The 18,543-nt window shown below is 43.6% G+C and overlaps 1 protein-coding gene across 4 annotated transcripts in view; it reads right to left on the minus strand.

The window, feature by feature from the left end:
* Window positions 1-18,543, minus strand: part of AK8 (adenylate kinase 8) — a 64,823-nt gene that overhangs the window by 2,984 nt on the left and 43,296 nt on the right. The gene's annotated exons all lie outside the window — the stretch shown is intronic.

Consider the following 18,543-nt stretch of genomic DNA (forward strand, 5'->3'; position numbering starts at 1 on the left):
GAAAAAACAAAAGCTTGTGACTCTCAGAGGGTGATTGGCCATTAATTAGAAACAACCACATGGACCAATCACAGATCCACCTGTTGCATTCCACAGCAGCAGATCATTATTGTTTACATTTCGTTTCTGAGGCCTCTCAGCTCCTCAGGAGAAAAATCCTGGCAAATTTTTTTTTCAGAAAATATCATAGTGACACTTGTGCCCTCCAGAGTGGGAGTTAATCCTCACGAAAGGAAGAGTGGCAGTGACAGTTCCCCCAAAGCTGCAGGGTCACAAATGTGAGCACAGGATTTCTGCAGAGCCTCCCCTCAGGTGTTGTTTGGTCTGCAGGCTCAGCAGGGCAGGAGCTCTCTGGCACAGGGCAGTGTGCACTGGGGGCTCTGACAGCTCAGGCTGGGGAATTGCAGCTGGGGCCTCTCCCACTCTGTCCCAGCCTCACCACCCCAGCCCTTCCCTCTGAACTTCTCCAGATGCACTTCCCAACCCACCCAGCAAACAGAATCACAGCGGCATGACCCCAAAGGCAAATAAAAACCTCTGCTGTTCTTGTCAAGGACAGAGAAAGAACTTGTCTGCCAGAATTACGCATTTCTCCAGTGCCCATGAGAGGGATTTTCCTCTCGCTGTTTCAGTCCAGTTCCGCTCCTTTTGCCCTTGTCTCCCCACAGAGTGAATCCTCTGCTCTGCCACTGCTGCCCTGCATCCTTCAGAGCAGGATCAGTGCTAGGACACAACTCAGGCCCCCTGATGCTGCTGACAGTTCCTGTTCCCTCCATCAGCCCTGCCAGGGCATGGGGAGCAGCTCAGCATGGCTGGGCCTCGCTGGTGACACTGCTAAAAGGAAAGATTAATGCTGAATGCTTCATTTGAAGATCAGAATCTGCAGTTCCCATTGAGCCCGAGTGAGGGAGAGCTGCCCAGCATCTCAGAGGGGCAGCCCCACGGTGCCACTGGGCTGGGTCCCACACCAGGAACAGCTTTTCATCACTGGGGGATGGAGCAGGACTTGCCAACCCATTTCACAGAGGTGACACAAATGCCCTACATGGATGAAGGATGCAGAACCAGAAAACAACAAGCCCCACATACACCCAGACACATCCCACTGTTGATATAAACTGCTGTGCCCATCCCACATTGATCCCTTGTCTTTTTGGTTCGTTATAGTGCTCCTGCTAATTTTATATTTGTGTTCCAAAGCTCCTCAGCAGAAGATTCTTGACAAACAGCTGAACATGAGCAGACATGAATCCCCTGTCCCCCAGCCACTGGAGACTGGAACAGATCTGCACAAAGATCACATTTAACAATTAGCTCAGAACAAAATAAAAAATAAAGCTCCTTTGAACCTATGAATAGAATTTTTCCCAGTGAAGCACAAGCTGAAGGCTGTAAATACATCTTTCTTTACAACACACCTTCTCCTGCTGCTGCCTTCAAGGCCAGGCTTCCTGTTTTCATTTTTGTCTGCTTCTCACAGGAGATACTGCGTGGTTTAGACATTCACCAAAGGAACATTTTACACTGACTGGGTGGGATCAGACCAGATGAAAGGCTGAGCTTTACCTTGGCATGCACATAGCAGATTACTAGAATCCTTTGTAGGATTTAAAGTTATGAAAATCATCTCTCTTTTCAAATGTTTACAGATAATGACTTCTATTCACACTGTGGTAACAAAATAACAGCCAGGAATAAAACATTCAAGATCTTGGAGATTCCAAAGACAGGAAAAGAACAACAGTTTCAACACTCTTTTATCCCTTACACTCTTAACATTTTGTTTTTCTTTGTTTCTGTTGCCCAACAATGGCACAAAAACGTGATTGTCACAACAGGTAACATCTGATGATGTGTCTCAAGATGAATATTCTAGTAGAGAGGAACAACATTTATACAGTCATGATAATTGATAGAGCTTCCTATTATATCCTGAGCTAAACAAACCCACTGAAGGATTATAGCCTGGCATATCAAGAAAGCTTGTCGTGATTCATAGTTAGGAACACAAAAAGTATTATGGGATTTGAAACAGAAGAGCCTAAAAAACTCCACTTAAAAAGCTGCCAACAAAATGAACTCTGAAAGCCTTGTCTGAGACTCCCTTCTTTTCCAAACAAGATGCTGCTTATTATCCAGTCTGGTGTCACCATTAAAGAGGAGTGTGGGGGAGATGTGGGAGGGTGCAGACATCCCTGCTAACATGGGTTTCCTTTCCCCCACGTGCATCGTGTAACAGCACACACAGGATTCACTGTGCAGCAGCACAAACTCCCAACCCAAGGGAAAAATGTACAATCCAAGGGTCCTTCCAGTGCAAGGTGGGATGCCTTACCCTGCCACTCCACACATCTCCCACGGATGAGAGAAAACAGCACTCCCCAGGGCTGTCAGGTTAAAATCCTTCAGAAGCAGGGGAAAAGAAAAAAAAAAAAAAGATGAAGGGGAAAAGCACTGACAGAACTGCAGTCTAGATTTAAAATACTTCCAATTAGAAAGCTTTATTACCATTTGGAAGGAGACACATACCCCACACAGTCTATTGGGCAGCCCCAGGAGGTTTACTCACAGGAGTAAAGCCTATTTCCATGGATGCAGGCTGGGAAGTGTTAGCCTTGGCTATCTGATCCATCTCCTGCAGCTCCTCAAGGTGCTTGTGAGCAGCATTTGGCCTCTGTCCCTTGCTCAGGCTCCTGTGACTCTGCTCACATAACAAAGCTGACCCTCCAACTGCCCAGGTAACACATTTGATGGATTTCTTTTGGAAATCCTCATAACACAGAGGGCTGCACCTGTGACCTTGATCCAGCAGCAACTGGAGCAAATCCCTGCAAGTACTGGGTTCCTCTCCAAGCAGAGCTTGGCCCCTTCCACACAGCAGGCGTGGCTTCCTCACATAAATGCATCCCCTGTAAAGCTCACTTTAGGAATCAGCCAGGCTTTGTATGTTGTAATGTCACAGCTCCTATCAAGGGGAAATATGAAACAGATGTCATCAGAATTGGTAGACAGGGAGGAGAGGAAACACAGCCTGATATCAAAGGACACGCCATTCCCCTGCTGGATTAGCATCCAGCAGAGCTGCAGCAGGGGAGTGGTGTCACTCAGCACCAAGGGGAGGGCAGGGCTGGCCACAGGGCCACCAGGGATCCTCACTGCTCTGCCACAGGGTCAGAATCCACCTGTGGGCAACCAAAAATCGCTGGCATCTAGCTGGAGGCTGTGGGGGAAACTTGGTGCAGCCTCTGAGGCCTCTGAGGATAAATGTCCCCCCTGACTCCCACTGAGTGAAACCAGAGATTCCTAAACACAGCTCTGTCCTCTCTCCTTTGTTCCATCTCCCAGGAGAGGGATATGTGGGAAAAGGTCCAGTCCTGTCAGCTTTTATAGATGATAAAACTGTGAACACAAATGTTAAAAGGCACAAAAAAATCCGTGTGTCAGAATCCTGCCTCTTCCTCACTGTACTTGACATCATTTATCTAATCTAGTGCAGCTTCCAGATACATTAGAGAGATTAAATTCCAACAAATTAATAATGATGATGACACCTTCACTGTGTACCCAGTCAAATGAGAACTTGCTGCCTTTGGATGGTGATGAAATGTATTCCAGCCCTAGCAGCTGGAATGTAACTCTGTTTTCCTAGCAGCCATCTGGCATTCCAGAAGAGTATTCCAGCCACTTCTGGCTATTCAGACAGAGTCATCTCAGAGCCTGGAGGTCACCAGGGCATCCTGATGCTTCCCCTGGCAAATGGGGGGGGGAGATGGAAGAGCAGGGGTGGCAGGGGTGTTATTTCACCCTGGATTGTGAGACAGGATTTTTGGAAAAATGTGTCCCAACCACACCATAAGTGAAGGATTTGTGACCTACACAGCAGCATTCAGCTAATCCTGAGCTGCTTTTGTTCCAGATGGCAACCAACCCACTTAATCCAAGTTATTAACAACTGGCAGTGCTCAGTGCTGTCCTCACAAGAATTTATTTGGTGGTGGTTTTCCTATTTTCTGGATATAACCACCCTGGCTTCCAACACCTGCAAGGGAAACATTTTGAATGTTGCTGTAAGAGAAGCAGGTGAGCCTAAATCCAGGAATCCTGTGCTAGGGAATGAGGAATGCTCCTGCTAAGGACAGTCCCTTGCCAGGGTGGCACCACTGCCCTGCCAGCTGCCTTCACATCTCCAGAGAGCTGCAGCTCTGCCTGGCAGCCAGGTCCTGCCATTTAAGCACAGCTGCTTCCTGAGGCTGACCTAGATGGAGCCACATGTCGGCTGTTGTAGACCTGAGCTATTTCCTTAGATCAGATTCTCATCCTTGGCCTTTCCCATTGTGACACTGGGGGAGTGGAGCCCAAAGCCAAGCCCTTTTTATAGAGCTGTTGCCTGTGAAATCAGATCACACCATGAAATCAAATCCATACCTTGTTTTCATTGAAGGATGTAAAGGCAACACAGGATATCTGAGACAGGATCCTGATCCTTACCTGGCTTTTAAAAACAGAGACTACTGACTTGCTTGTGTCTATACCAGGGCCAGGTCAAGCTCTGCAACAAAGTTAGGATGCTTGAATTAAAACAAAAATACACCACCAGCCAATATTGGGCCACTTTTAATGCAGCTTTTAAACTTTTGAGTTGAAGCTGCAACTTTAAAAATAGTAAGTTATTAATCTTTCCCTTATTTTCTTGACTCCTATATATCTTCTCTGTCTCAGGCAGGTACCAGCTGCCATATTCCCATTCTTCATGCTCTGCACTCTGCAAAAAAAAAGAGGCCCCTGCTGGCCAATTCTTGTTTAAAATTGTGCATAATTGATAGTGGCAAATCTACCCCAGCTGTGTCTAAAACCTCTCCAGGGGCAAGAAAAACACTCTCTGTGACTGTCATTAAGTACTAAATTAGCAAGTGCTCCTGGCAGTTTACAACATACCACATCAGTCTGCTTTAAAAAAAAAGAAAAAAAGAAAAAAAAAAAGCGAAGATCAGAGGCCTGTGTGATGTCAAAGTTACAGCAAACTTTGCTGGCAGAACTTTGACAGACCCTCAGCTAAATCAGAGCAAAAAGAACAGGAAGGAGAGACTGAAAGAGAGAGGAAGAGACAAAAAGTTATCTCCTTTTCCAGGCAGACAAATAGAAAACATCAACTTCAAGGCTATAAATAATTGTGCCTTTCATGAGGCACAGAACATCTTACTCCATATGGAGATATCAACAGTGCTCCTGATGCTGTGGCACAATTCCCCATGGAAAACATCTCTGGAGGATGCTGTTCTGGCAATGCAATGGCTACAAGTTCTGTAATTGAAGTATAAAGATGAGAAAGAGCTGAGGGTGAAGTGTGAGGATGCAGAAGGTCCTAAAAGACCACCACAGGTACAATCCTTGTGGGATCCCTGGCACAAACTCAAGCTCCTCCCTTTGGTTCACAAAGCAGCCAAAGCAGGTGGGGAAGGAAATCACAGAGGTCTCACAAATGCATGGAAAAGCTTTGGGGGCATCATGGACTGATGGCAGAGGGACAAAACCATCTCCAAAAACTGTCCTGAATCTGGGTAAACTCTTAAGACTCTCATTGTTGACACTGACCATATTGTTAACTTTTAAAAGTTTCAAACATGCACAAAACTGTATAAACTTATGGATTTTACAAGCAGAAAGGAGCTGGATGACAGCTCTGGTCAGGGCACAAAAATTATCAGCATTGCAAAAAGGTCTTTTCCTTGGGTAGCACCACTGGGTGATCACAACAATATCACAAATCAAGTTAGTGGTCCAACTTGACAGGTCCAAGGAGGTTCAGATTTGAATCCAAGTAATTCCAGATAAAACCCTGATCATTTTATCTTGGTTGACTTTCCAGCCAGAGATACTGACCTGGATCAATTAATTCCCCTAAAGAACATCCCCTGCCCTATGGCAAAAATACACTTTGAACCTGAAACCTTGGCCAGGCCTCTTCTCAAGCACCATGGCCCAGACACAGGATGCCAAGCATGTTACATTTCCACAATCACATTCTGCACCCCCAATCCCCCTCTTAAAAATGAAAACTGGTTACACAGATCCCATCTACCTTCTCCCAAGGCTTGCTCAGGCTTCAGTGCAGCTCTCACCAGGTGTTTTGCCCATAGGTAATCAGACTACAAAGGCTGCACCCCTGACTCAACATGAATCACAGTTTATTCCCTACCCTAAATACTCCTCCTGCATGTCTCTGCAATGGATAAAATGATCCTTATCTCTTATTTATAGAAGGAGCTGTTGGGAGGTTTTATTCACTGATTTCTTTCAAACTCTGGGATATCTTCTGATGAAAGATGCTTGATTCTATTTCGGGAAGTAATTTCACCCTCTAGGTTTCAACCATAAGGGAAAATACACTGCATAAACACTAAAACCCAGGTTAATCAGCCAAATGTTTTGCTCATTGAGCTCTTACAATGATTCATGGCATGACAAGCTATTTCCAGACCCTGGATCTTTTCAAATGGATGCATTTCTGTCCAATAACTACAAAAGGCAGCTCAGTGGGGCACTATTCCCAGGACATGGCTGCTGGCCAGGGGAGTGGGATGAACATCACCCTTTGAGGCTGCAGATATTCCTTCCCCTCACCAGTTATGACTCTGGTGGATGTTTTCCACCCCCCAGCTGGATGAGCTGAGGTGACAGGGTCCCTCCTGTGTCCCACCCCAGCAGCCTGGTGGCTCAGCAGGTGCCACAGCAGCTCACACAGGGGGAACAGGCACTGGTGCCTGTCTGACAGGGCAATAGACTGGGTCTGGAGCTGGGATAAAGCAAAGCAGCTCCATGGATTCACAGCAGCAAGGAACCCCAGAGCCCTTCCATGGTCTGCAGGACTTGGGGCTGTGCAAACATCACAGAGCACTCTGAGAGAGAGCAAATGTGCTTGTAGGAGTGGCTTCAATGCATTTTTAAAGCTTCTTTGGAGGAGGCAACATTAACTCTTTCTGTGTGCAATCAGTGGCTTGGATGCATTAATACCTGCATTCAGAACTGCTTTACATTTCTCTCCTCATTTCTATTCTTTGCCTCCTCCTTAGTCTCAGCTGTTATTCCAGCATCTTTGCATTCCCCCTGGAGTTCATTCCAGCGGTGCTTTATGAATCACAGAATAAGATGGCAGCCAGCAGTGCTTCAGAGGAGTGTGGCTGGCACCATTTCTGCCCTGCACAAGGTTAATCAAACCCCTCCTCAGATAATCCACAGCCTCTGCAGCCCCAGAGGCCCGAGGTCAGGAACCTGAACCCTCTCCCCCAAATGCAGGCCTGTTTCCTCAGATCCCTGCAAGCCTGCAATAATTAGATACTGCAAAGCAAATCTGGAGCAGAGCAACAACTCCAGGGTTAAGCACCAGCAAACTCATCTCAGGACTGATGCCTTTGCTACCTGTCTGCAGCTTGGCACCAGCACCTCCTGCTCCTAACAAGGGTAAAACCTATACTCTTCTTCCTCGTTAAATAAACTGAATCAAATTTAGAGTAAATGATGTTTAACCCCCACTCCCAACATTTAAACACTAACTCTTGTCTTTAGTAAGATATTTGGTATGTAAAAATAAATAAAAGAACTGACACCAAAAAAGTGTGTGATTTGGGGGCAAGGGGAGGGAATAAAAGAATGGATTATAATGTGTCATTTTATATATGTGTCAAAGGAAACCAATTTCATAATAGGGAATAAAAATTCCCTGTTTAAATACTGTCAAATAAATCCTCAAATGTAATAGGGTTCACTTGTGGGGAAAGGAAAACTAAATCTGATTAAATATTAATGTGGCGTAGTATTAATTAAGAGAGAAAAAAGTCCATCAAGAGAACCCCAATATGTTTACTGTGTCCCCAGGAAGCTGGAAAATTTCACAATCAAGTGTGTAAATGTTCTAAAAAAGGCTCCTGAATATTTTATGAATATTTGTCATAAAACAGAAATAATAACCACTGTGCAGAGCTATTAGAATTAATATTTATGCTGCCCGCCATGAAATATTCATGGGGACAGAGAAAGGGGGGCCCGTAAGACAAGAATTAATTTACATTGGGCTTGGTTTACCCGCTGGCTTGATGTTTAAAGACGGCTTGACAAGGCTCCATATGAATCCGTCAGTCACTTGCAGCGGTAGGTGGGGTGAAGGCAGGGGGAGGCAGGGAGGGGGAGCGGGTCCAGGCTGCTGACAGCTCACAGATTGAGTTTCTGACAGCCCTTAAAAAATCTAAACGGCCCCCCACCTTTTTTTCCTTCTTCCATTGCCCAAGGCGCTCTGTACTGCCACCGTTCATCCGATCTCCCCTTCCATCTGCTGAAATTAAGGAATTAATGAGCGCTATACACTTTACAGCAGGCCCCAGGAATGTTTACTGGTGATTAAATTATAATGCAGCCCGAGCTGTATAATTCATGAACCAATTAAAGGAAGTGTTAGTTGATTTGATGGGATGAGGACGTACAAAAAGCATTTAACTAATAGGGAACCGTGGGCTGCCGGGCGCTCTGGCTTTCTCGGATTACGCGGCTAATTGCTCTGCTTTATAGGGCTGTCACAGATAGCCATACATATTTCATTGTTCTCAAATACTTCAATTGTTTGCTTTCGTGTTGCTGCTGTAATATGTAGAAGCCCAGCCAAACTTCAGTGTAGTTAAAGCACTACTCTGCAAAAAGCAGGTTGCTCTGGGAGGAGGGAGGGACCAGAGGGGCACGAGGAGAAGGCTGGCTGAAAAGGAGTAACTTAAAGCCTCAGAGTTAAATGTCACTCAGCAATTACATGATTAAAAGGTGCAACATATGATAGTCTTTTGTTTTACAACTTTTTGGACACTAATATTCTATGCTGACTTCACCGTGGAGAAAATATTGGTGCGCTGAGCTGCTTTTTGTTTTTCTAATGCTGAGGAGCAAACGAGGAAGGTTGAGAGGGAAGTGCATTAAAAAAACCCAGCAAGGAAGAGCTAGATTGCTGTGGTTATCAAGAATAACACATCATGTTTAAACTTAGCTGGTTTGATATTCTAAAACACACCAGAGATGAAGGGGGTTGATTTCCCATCCGGGAGAACGCTTGGTGTCTAATTCCGAGAGCTGCTCATCCCAACAGCTCCAGTTTGCTGCACAAGGAATGGGGGAATTTGCCATTCCTGCTGTTTCACAAAGCACTTCCCCACAGCTGACAGGCCACAGGGTTTGATGAAACAGATTCTCTGGATTTGAAGGGGCCTATCAGTCAAGTTACTCCTCAGTCAAAACAGGCACGTTCCTCCAGCAGTGAAATCCCCAGCCCATGTCCAGAGGTATTGCTGAAGAAATTAGGCACCATCAGATAAACATCTCACACAGGCACTACTTTGTGGTTAGACCCTGGACTCTGTTAAGTAAACAACAAGCTGGGTGAATACTGGATTTCTTTAACTCAGTAGTGAAGACTGCAGACCTCCATGTGCTCCTGGCAAGGTGTTTTGTCACCCACCTGAGGGACTCTGTGGTAAATCCTGACTTGTCTAATTTGGAGCTTTCCATTAAAAAGTGTTGTACAAAAACCAGCTCAGCAACTTCCAAGGTAAGTTATTATGTAAAGTTTATAATCTGCTCCATCCCTTTCCCTGCACCTGTTCCCTCCAGGATTTGGGTTTGGAAAGCAATCCCTATGGAGAGCCCTCCACCAGAAATCAGGATGTCTTTGCAAGCAGGTGTTCAGCAAGAGACCTACATTCAGTGAATAGTTACTTCTTCCTAAAAAGCAGAGCAAACCTAAGTGGCCCCAGGAAGAAGGAGCTGCACATCCCATTTCCCAGGGCAGCACTCAGATCAGCTCAGGGCAGTCTGGGTGAAAAAAAAAATTGGGGTGCTAAAGAAAAAAAGATTTCTCATATAGCTTGACACTGATGTTGAAAAGCACGCAAATAAAAATAATATTTAAAATAATTCCCTTTATTCAGCACTGCCATATATTGATTTGTCCCCAGTTTCTGGGTTAAGTGATGCAAAACTTTGGCTTAGTATAATGGGTAGGCTCCAAAATAAGGGATAATGACACCAGTCATACAGCAGGAAAACTTGTCATCAACCCACTGGGGGGCTGAGTAAAATGGAAATTGGATTGCCTGCTCTAGAAAATGGAAAGGTTAAATCGTCTGGGAGATAAAGTTGATCCTAAACTCACCTAAGTGGGCAGTGCCTTGGCTGTGAAATCTGACTTTCCAGATAATCATGGGGACAGTTCTACACACTAGATGTGATCCTGGGGGGCTTTGAAGTACCCATTCCAGGATTGAATACATCTGCAATTTGGTAAAATCCATTCAATTACGTTTCTGACATTCAGCACCTGGGACAGCAACAGAGAGTGTTGGTTATAACAGAAGTGTTTGCGTAGAAAACTGAGCTCAGACTCAGTCCGGGGAACAATGAGCAGCACTGTGGGCATCACATGGGAGAAAAGCAGAGGTGAGAGCAGGCTCAGGAATCACTCTGTGCCAATGATTGCTAACAGGAAACGTCAGAACTTGGCAATGTCAAGGAATCAGAGGCACTGCAGAAAGTATTTTCTTTGTGTCTTTTGAAGTGCCCTGGATACAATCAATCATACAGAAAAAAACTCCTATATTTCAGTTCAATGTGGAAAGGGCTATTTGCATTTCAGTATGTTCAACTTATCCTGCCAATAAAAACATGGAATCATGAAGAAGAGATCAGGCCACTGGAGTGAAAAACAAGAGATGACATCCTGCAGACCTTTCAGATAAAACAACTTCTTGTTTGTAACATTTCTGTTGACGTCCCAATATTTCTGAATGATTGGGTTTTCAAATGAGATCAGTCAGCATGCAAATAAGGAAACAGGATCAAGACATCTCCCATATCTGATTGGATAGAGAAATTATCAAAAGACCCTTTTTTCATATCAAATTTCCATCACAAAAGGTCAAACTTTCAACTCCCATTACTTTTGCTAACTGCATTTCACTGTGCCTGCCAGCTCATTGCTGCTGCTGTTTTCAGAGGAAAAACAGAGAAGTAACGAATGATTCCATCTTCCCCCACATCTGTCAGACAGGATGGACAAACATTTTTTAATCTTATTCAATTTTTCACTGCAGCCCTAAAAATCCTTGCAGCCAAAACATCCCTTCTAACCTGATTAGCTATTCCTAGGTTGCTTTTATTTTTCTTACAGGTTCTCTTCTTATTTTCTAGCCCACAGACTGACAGAGCACCAGCTGTGTTGCCGGAATGTTTTGTCCTACAATTTGGCCATTTAAAACACTTTTTGATGTGTGCTTTCCTAAAATATATGTCCCTGTGTTGTCTGGCTGGACTGCTGCCTAAATACACAAGTAATGGATGTTCCAGAAATGGCCCAAGACTCAAACACTCAGCTCACACAAACTCAGAGGAGCAGCTCTGAAGTGCCATCCACTGCTTTTCAGGTTTAAAGCTGAATTCTGAACAGCAGGGATAGCAAGTGAGGCAAGCACAAGAAAAATGAATTCATTAGTAAATTGGCAGGACTCGATGTATTTGTTGCTACTGGTCCCATAAAAATTCTCCCTCACCATGATCATCATTGCAACATATATAACCCATCAGATCAGTACCTAGAGGCTTCTGTTACTCTGATTTTCTCTGTTGTTCTTATTACTCAACAACTAAATGCTTCACAAAGCTATTTCCTACAGAAATATTTATGTTCCCAAATGTTTATTTGCCCCTCTATCATGATCAAGCTTTTATGAGCACTCTATACAGAACTCTGAATTAAATACATAATTCCTGCTCCCTCAGATCTGTGTTTGTCTATTCCACACAGCCAGGCACTGTGGTGAACCACAGAACACCTTGAAGAAAATCTAATTTATATGGTAAAGATATTTCTATGCACACTGACTGTGTGGGCTGGTGATTACAGGAAGCTAATGAGGACGAGGAGGATGGAGGGTTTAAATTCCATTAAAGGCTTTTATTCATTGTGCTGGTTGTCCTGAACCACTTCTCCCAGTGATTTCCACACAACCACTGGCTCTGAGCCACCACAGGCTGGAAGGAGATGGAGGAAATGTCACATAAATGCTTTTGACTTGCTCCACATCACACAGGTGACCATAGATTATTGATGTAGATTATTGCTACATGGAATAATCAACCCGCAATCCCCTGGAATCTGCTCTTCCTGCCAGCTCTGGGCCAGGACCACTGAACAGCTCAGATCAGGAGCTGTTCCCCCTGATTACTTCCTTCATCTCTGATTTTTCATTTTTCTTCTCTTCTCCTGTTGACCAGCAGTGCCTGTGGTGATTTGTCAATGTCTCTATGCAGTAACTAAACTGAAATTCTGGCCTCTCTACCAACATCAGATCAATGTTCTCAGCTCCTTGGTGCCCAACAAATGCCAGATGCAGAATACAGGGAAACTTTTTGCATATAAATCCTTGGGAACGGCTGGAGCTGTGCCAGGGGAGGTTTAGGTGGGAATTAGGAAAAGGTTCTGTCCCCAGAGGGTGGCCCAGGGAATGGGCACCCTAGAGATCCAGGAGAATTTGGACAGCAAGGACATGGTGGGATTTTTGGGGTATCTGTGCAGGGTCAGGAGTTGGGCTCCTGATCCTTGTGGATCCCTTCAACCTCAGGATATTTTATGATTCTATGAAAATAACAGTGAATACAATTTATCTGTAGGTCTCTGCTCCTCTCAAGTCTATTACTATTGACACACCAATCACCAGGCCACTTAAATGGATCAAAAGTCATTATCTGGAAGGTTAAAATCTGTAGTGTTCTCTTTTTTCCTGAGATATGCCTGGTCAAAGGTATTTTGAGGATGAACTGAGGGTTTCAGTCACCAGGTAAGGTCTGGAGCTCATGGGATTTAATAATGGGCTCTTCAGAGTAGATGAAGAAAATATAAGAGATCTGCTGAGTGGAAACTGTATTTGACATTCAGATCCATTCATGACTGAGGTGTGGGAGTCTAATAATGAGTAACTGCATGGGAAGTTATTCACTCTTGGATTGATTGCACAGGCAACTTTTAAACAGAGTGATTTCTCCCCTCAAAGATTCTCTAGTTCAAACAAGACTCTGTCTGAACCTGTAGTGAATTACAATGTGTTTGGAATTAATCAGGCAGAATCTGATGTTTAACAAAAAAGAAAAAGATGGATTTTTCTTCTTAGAACTGTTTTAAATGAAAACTCCTGTTCCTTAAAAGGCCCACCCACTATGCATAACTGTTTGTACCCTGAAATAAACAGAAGGAAAGGGCACTCATCTCCACTTGCACCTTGCACACACCAGGAAAATGTGAAAAGCTGAATGTTTATATTATTTCCCCACTAATATACACAGAATCCTACCTTAGATAGACCATAATGAAAAACAACTTTTACAAAATCAAATCCTCTGGTTCTTCCGAGGGCAAAGCTTCCAGGTTACCCAACAATTAAGAACTTTCCAAATGCACAGTTCAGACAACCACACAAACTCAGCAGCACACAGCCTCTGTGCACCTTGTAAGAATGAGGAATACCCACAAATATCAGCCCTTTGCAGAATGTTTTTAAGGGCAGAGAGGAAACCAGAACAGCTTTTTGTGCTGGCTTCCAGGAAAGAGCTTTCACTGCCATTACCATAAATCACCCCAGAACATCCACAGTGATAGAGCACCTTTCATTAAAAAAAATACTGCAGCTTCCTTCAGAAGCACTGCCACTTGCCATTTCTTTGAGGTAATCAGATAGCTGTTAATTAATAAACCTGTCAGGTGAATCATCCTGCTCTGGTCATCATTATCCATTCTGTAACAGAATCCTGCTCTCATCACTGCCATCCACCCCATAGCTTCCAGCTCAATTAACTTAATGCTATGCAAATGAGAGGCTCTCCTCATCATTAGCTTATAGCCCACAAATGTTAATAACATAATTGGGCCTTCAACAGGGTAATTAGACACGATTTCTTCCATTAGTCTTACAAGGCTAATTATTGTTGATAGGAGAGAGGGGATGAGTCCCAGTGCTGCATGCAAAGAGGGGCATCTGGTTAAAGCAAATATAGACAAACCATCAACAAGGTAAAACAACAGTTGAGATCCAGAGCAGGGTCAGGTAGGGATGGGGTGAAGGAAGACACCACCAGGAGAAACTTAGGAACCACAGGAGAGAAGAAATCCTACAAGACAAGAACTAAACCCAAATATCCAGCCTGATGCTGGAGCTCTCCTGCCCTTAGCAGTGAAATAAGGTGATGCTCAATAAATCCAAGGAAGCTCCTCTCAAGCTTTGGCAGACAGGGCAGTTGGGAAGCTGTGCTGATCAAAATCCCCAGGTCTGAGATGTAAATGTGCAGCCACAGAGAAGACCTTAAGAACTGAATTAATTCCCCCACTTCCCAGGTCATTATGTCCAATTATTTCTTCTGCCACCACTGGGTTGGCTGTGTTGGGTCACAAGATTTTTCTGAGCAACACCCACTTGCTGTAAGAACCAGAGGAAATGGTCTCAAGTTGAGCCAAAGGAAGTTTACATAGTAGGAAAAAAATTCTTCATGGAAAAGGTGGTCAGGCATTGGAACAGCTGCCCAGGGAAGTGCTCAAAGTGCTCAAAATGCTCAAAAATGTGTGAATGTGGCACTTGAGGATGTGGTTTAGTGGTGAACACCATGGTGGTGCTGGGTGGAAGGCTGGATTTGATGATTTTAAAGATCTTTTTTCCAACCTTCAGGATTCTGTGATTCTAATTACAAAACTGGAGTTTACTGAATTCTTTAATAATCAGAAAGTAAAATGTATGCCAGCAATTTATTCACAGAAAGTTAATAAAAACCTGGATTCAGTGTATGGGACTGGCAGTAATATTTCTAACAAAAAAAAAAAAAAAGGCAGCAAGTTTCCAAATGTAAATTCTGTTTTGGCTGGTGGAATGAAAGCTCAGGATTTGTTCCTGTGCCAGTTAAACCTGTGCATCCATGGAGGTTAGAAATGTGCAGCTGGAGACTGAGTTCTGAGAGAAAACTGGACTTTGAAAAGGACAAAGAAAACTTTACAGAGATATGGCAGGTTCTCCACACCCACCACCACTTAGCTTTGACAGTTCAGTGTCCTGCTGCAAAGTGTTTAAAAAAGAAGTCAAACTGAAGAGTGCACAGTACTCAAGGAGTTGAGAAAACACATTATTCCTTCATTTTGTATCTGTTTAACTTTGGGGCACATTCATGGCCAATATGAATCCTTTGATTTCACTGCAAGTATGTGAGGAGGAACCTTTTCTACAGACTTGTCTTGAAAATCAGCTTAAATTATGTTCACAGAAGCAGCAGCTTTTACTAGAAGGTTAAATGAAACTATTACTCTTTTAACCTTCTGCACCTTGACCTTTGGTCAGTCTCTCAACAGAACAGGCTTGTTCACTCAGTGAATATCAGTGGGATATTAATCAGCATTATGTCAAAAGAATGACAGAGCACAATTTTTTAAGGATTATTTTTATCAAAGCATGGCAGTGTCCCACTGAGCTGAGAGATACAGAACCTGTAAGGAAAGGGTAATGTTTGAAAGCCTCTGTGGAATAGATAAAAATCTTTCACAAAGTGGATTTCAAAGGGCAGCACTCTGTAATATGGAATTTTGCAAACATAATGGGTTTAGGGACAGGAAATATGAACCTTGCAAAGCATAAAAGCCCTGGGTCACCTCTTACACCTGAGCCAAAGGAGGCCAATTTAAGTGATAGTGATTAATACATTTATGTGACTGCAGGTGATCCAGGCCCATAGAATTGGATCCAGTGCCTCTGTCAGACATCAGGGATCATTCCCACATCTTTCCTGCAGAATAAACCATGGCAGGATTCAGTTCCCCTCTCTTAAATTGCCCTGCACTCGCTAAATTTACTCACTAGAAAATTCTGAGCAAATATCTTGTTCCAAGGCAAACAGCAGTAAATCCACTGATGTTTTAATGAAGATTACACTTTCTAATCCTCGTGGTAATGACAAACCAGTCTCCATTCAATATGCAATATTCCTTGTCAGTTTTAATCACCAAAACTGTATTATATTTGCTACAGACTGATGCACTTGTCTTCCTTCAGCCTGGAGAATCCAAGCAAAAGCAGCACAATTCCTGTTCTGCTGAGGGTTTTCTGCATGGCTCAATTTTGGCACATGAGCTCTGAGTAAAGCCTTACTCTGGGATTAGTCCCAGATCCAATCAGAGCACTAAATCAGAGCACAGCTGGCACAAAAATCCTGTCCATGTTTTAGAAATGATGTAATTTACAGAAATTCTGAAATTCTGTCCAATTGTTCAGAGATTCTGAATTCCAAGAGTTCATAAACTCAGTTTTAACCTGTACAAGATGTAAGGGTGGCCTTACTGCATTTACTCAGAAGAATATTCAGCCAAATTCAGCCACCATATTACTGAAGGAATCGTGATGGGAGATGCTGGACAGCACTGGCCAATCCTCCTTTCCCCTCGTGCTTCCTCAGCCACTAAATGTTTTCATTTACAGCTCCCACACATGAAAAACTCTCCTCAGTTTTACCTACACATGTCCTCTTACCAATGCAAAGAAAATGCCCTGGTTAATTGAATTAAAATGCTGCTATATCTTTATATTTAAAGTTTTCCTCACTCATTTTTCAAAAGTTTCTTTGGTTCTAGGCAGCTCTCAAAACCAGTATCTTCATTACAAAAATGCTTCAAAATAACATTTGGATTTCCTTGGCTGTTTCGCTCCATTCCTTAAACCAAAGTTGTGTTTAGGGTGAATTCCCTGAACAACCTTTGCTGATTTGTAGAGATTGGTATCACAGAGTTGTCATTGGACTGAGACATGACTGCCTTGCTTTGTCTTGTCTAAAATTTGCTATACCAGTGCCAAAAACCCATCAAAATTAGCCCAGACTCTGCTGCTTTTACAGAATTTTCCCTCTCCAGTTTGGTGCTGAGTTCAGAAATGCAACCTTGATGTTGGTGGCAACTTCCAAGAGAAACAGTTCCAAAGTAAGGGCAACCAGGATGGAAAGTCTTCAGGTTTCCCAATGTTTCCTTATTTGTGAGAGATGGTTACTGCAGGAAAATCTCCCTCCTTTCTGCAGTAAAAGGAATGAAAGGGTTGTGCATGTGTTGTTGGGTCCTTAAAAATAACAGTAAAAATAAAAAATACTGACTTAGAAGTAGAAGCTTTTCTTCTTTCTCTTCCTGGAGACTTTGGAAGCTTGCTGAGATCAGAGCACTCCTTAATTGCTGCATCCAGGATTTCACCACACAAACTCCAGCCATCAAAAGGAGCTTGTATGAGATGAGGTAACTTCTAAAAATAATCCCTGCCTCCCACAACTGAAGCCAAATATACCTCCTATTCTTGTTGGAGCAAAATCAGCTTGTGACAGCAAATGCAGCATCCTACAGAAAGCCCACAGAAAGATTTGAAAACTGCATTTGATGTTTTGTTATTGCTGGCTCAAGATGCATATTAATGCTTCTCCCCAGGAGAGAAAGGCTCTTATGGGACCAATATAGGTCAGGCAGGATGTGCAGCAGAAGTGACATAATCTTTTTATTGTAATCATCCAATTTTCTATCTATTGGATTATTTAAGAGCAAGAGCTTCTATTCAGAGGAGTGTTAGGAGGGAAGAGAGAGCACAGTCTGAGGAGGAGGAGAACGGAGAGTAAGGATTGGCTAAACCTCAGGAATCTGAACAAGGAGCTGCTTCCATTGGGTTTGTGTGGACAAAAGAATGAGGGTGAGGATTTGCACTGGGAGTGCTGAGCAGAGCCCTCCTGCCAGAGGGACACAGGAGGGAATGGGAGAGTCCTGAAAATATTGTGCCCATCTCTCCATGCCCAGTGGTGCCCCTTGCACTGGAGACAAAGGTAAAAGACTTAATTACAATCTTGTTAACCAGCAGGATAAATGTCCAAACATCAAGAGAGAAGACAATCGCTGAGTTAGAAAAGGCCGCAGCAGTAGAAACTGGATTAAACTGATGCCACTCCTGAGTGAAGCAGAGTCCCAGGTGAGAGGAAGATTTGCTGATTCTGCCCAGTGAACACTGGGATTTTGGCTGGGTGAGGTGCTGTGGTCCCTCAGAGCAGGGCAGGGTCTCTGCTGGGTGGGCAGCGCAGATCAGGATTCCTCACCTAAACCACACTTCCCAGGGAGTTTCTGTTCCATAAGCACATCCCAGAGCTCTGCAGGAGCTGTCCCCTGGTTTTTACAAAAGCCTGTTTGGTTTGGGGATGGAGGAGAAGAGCCCAGATGAGATGGGAGCACTGAAATGCAAAGGGAAAACGAACCCAAACCAATTAGTGAGAGTGAAGAAAAGAGTCACTAAAGCAGCAGCCACAGAATGGTTGGAAGAGTGAGCTGAGAAAAAAATGAGAATGATTGAAACAGAGAATTGTGCTGCCTATTATTTTTACTATTTTACAAATTAATCCAAATCCTACATAGTTCACTTGGACTTTTCCTACAGTTTCTCTGTCTCTCTGGTGCAGGCAAATTTTATGATACTGATT

Source organism: Molothrus aeneus, chromosome 19 (genome assembly GCF_037042795.1).
Source record: "Molothrus aeneus isolate 106 chromosome 19, BPBGC_Maene_1.0, whole genome shotgun sequence".
Lineage (NCBI taxonomy): Eukaryota > Metazoa > Chordata > Aves > Passeriformes > Icteridae > Molothrus > Molothrus aeneus.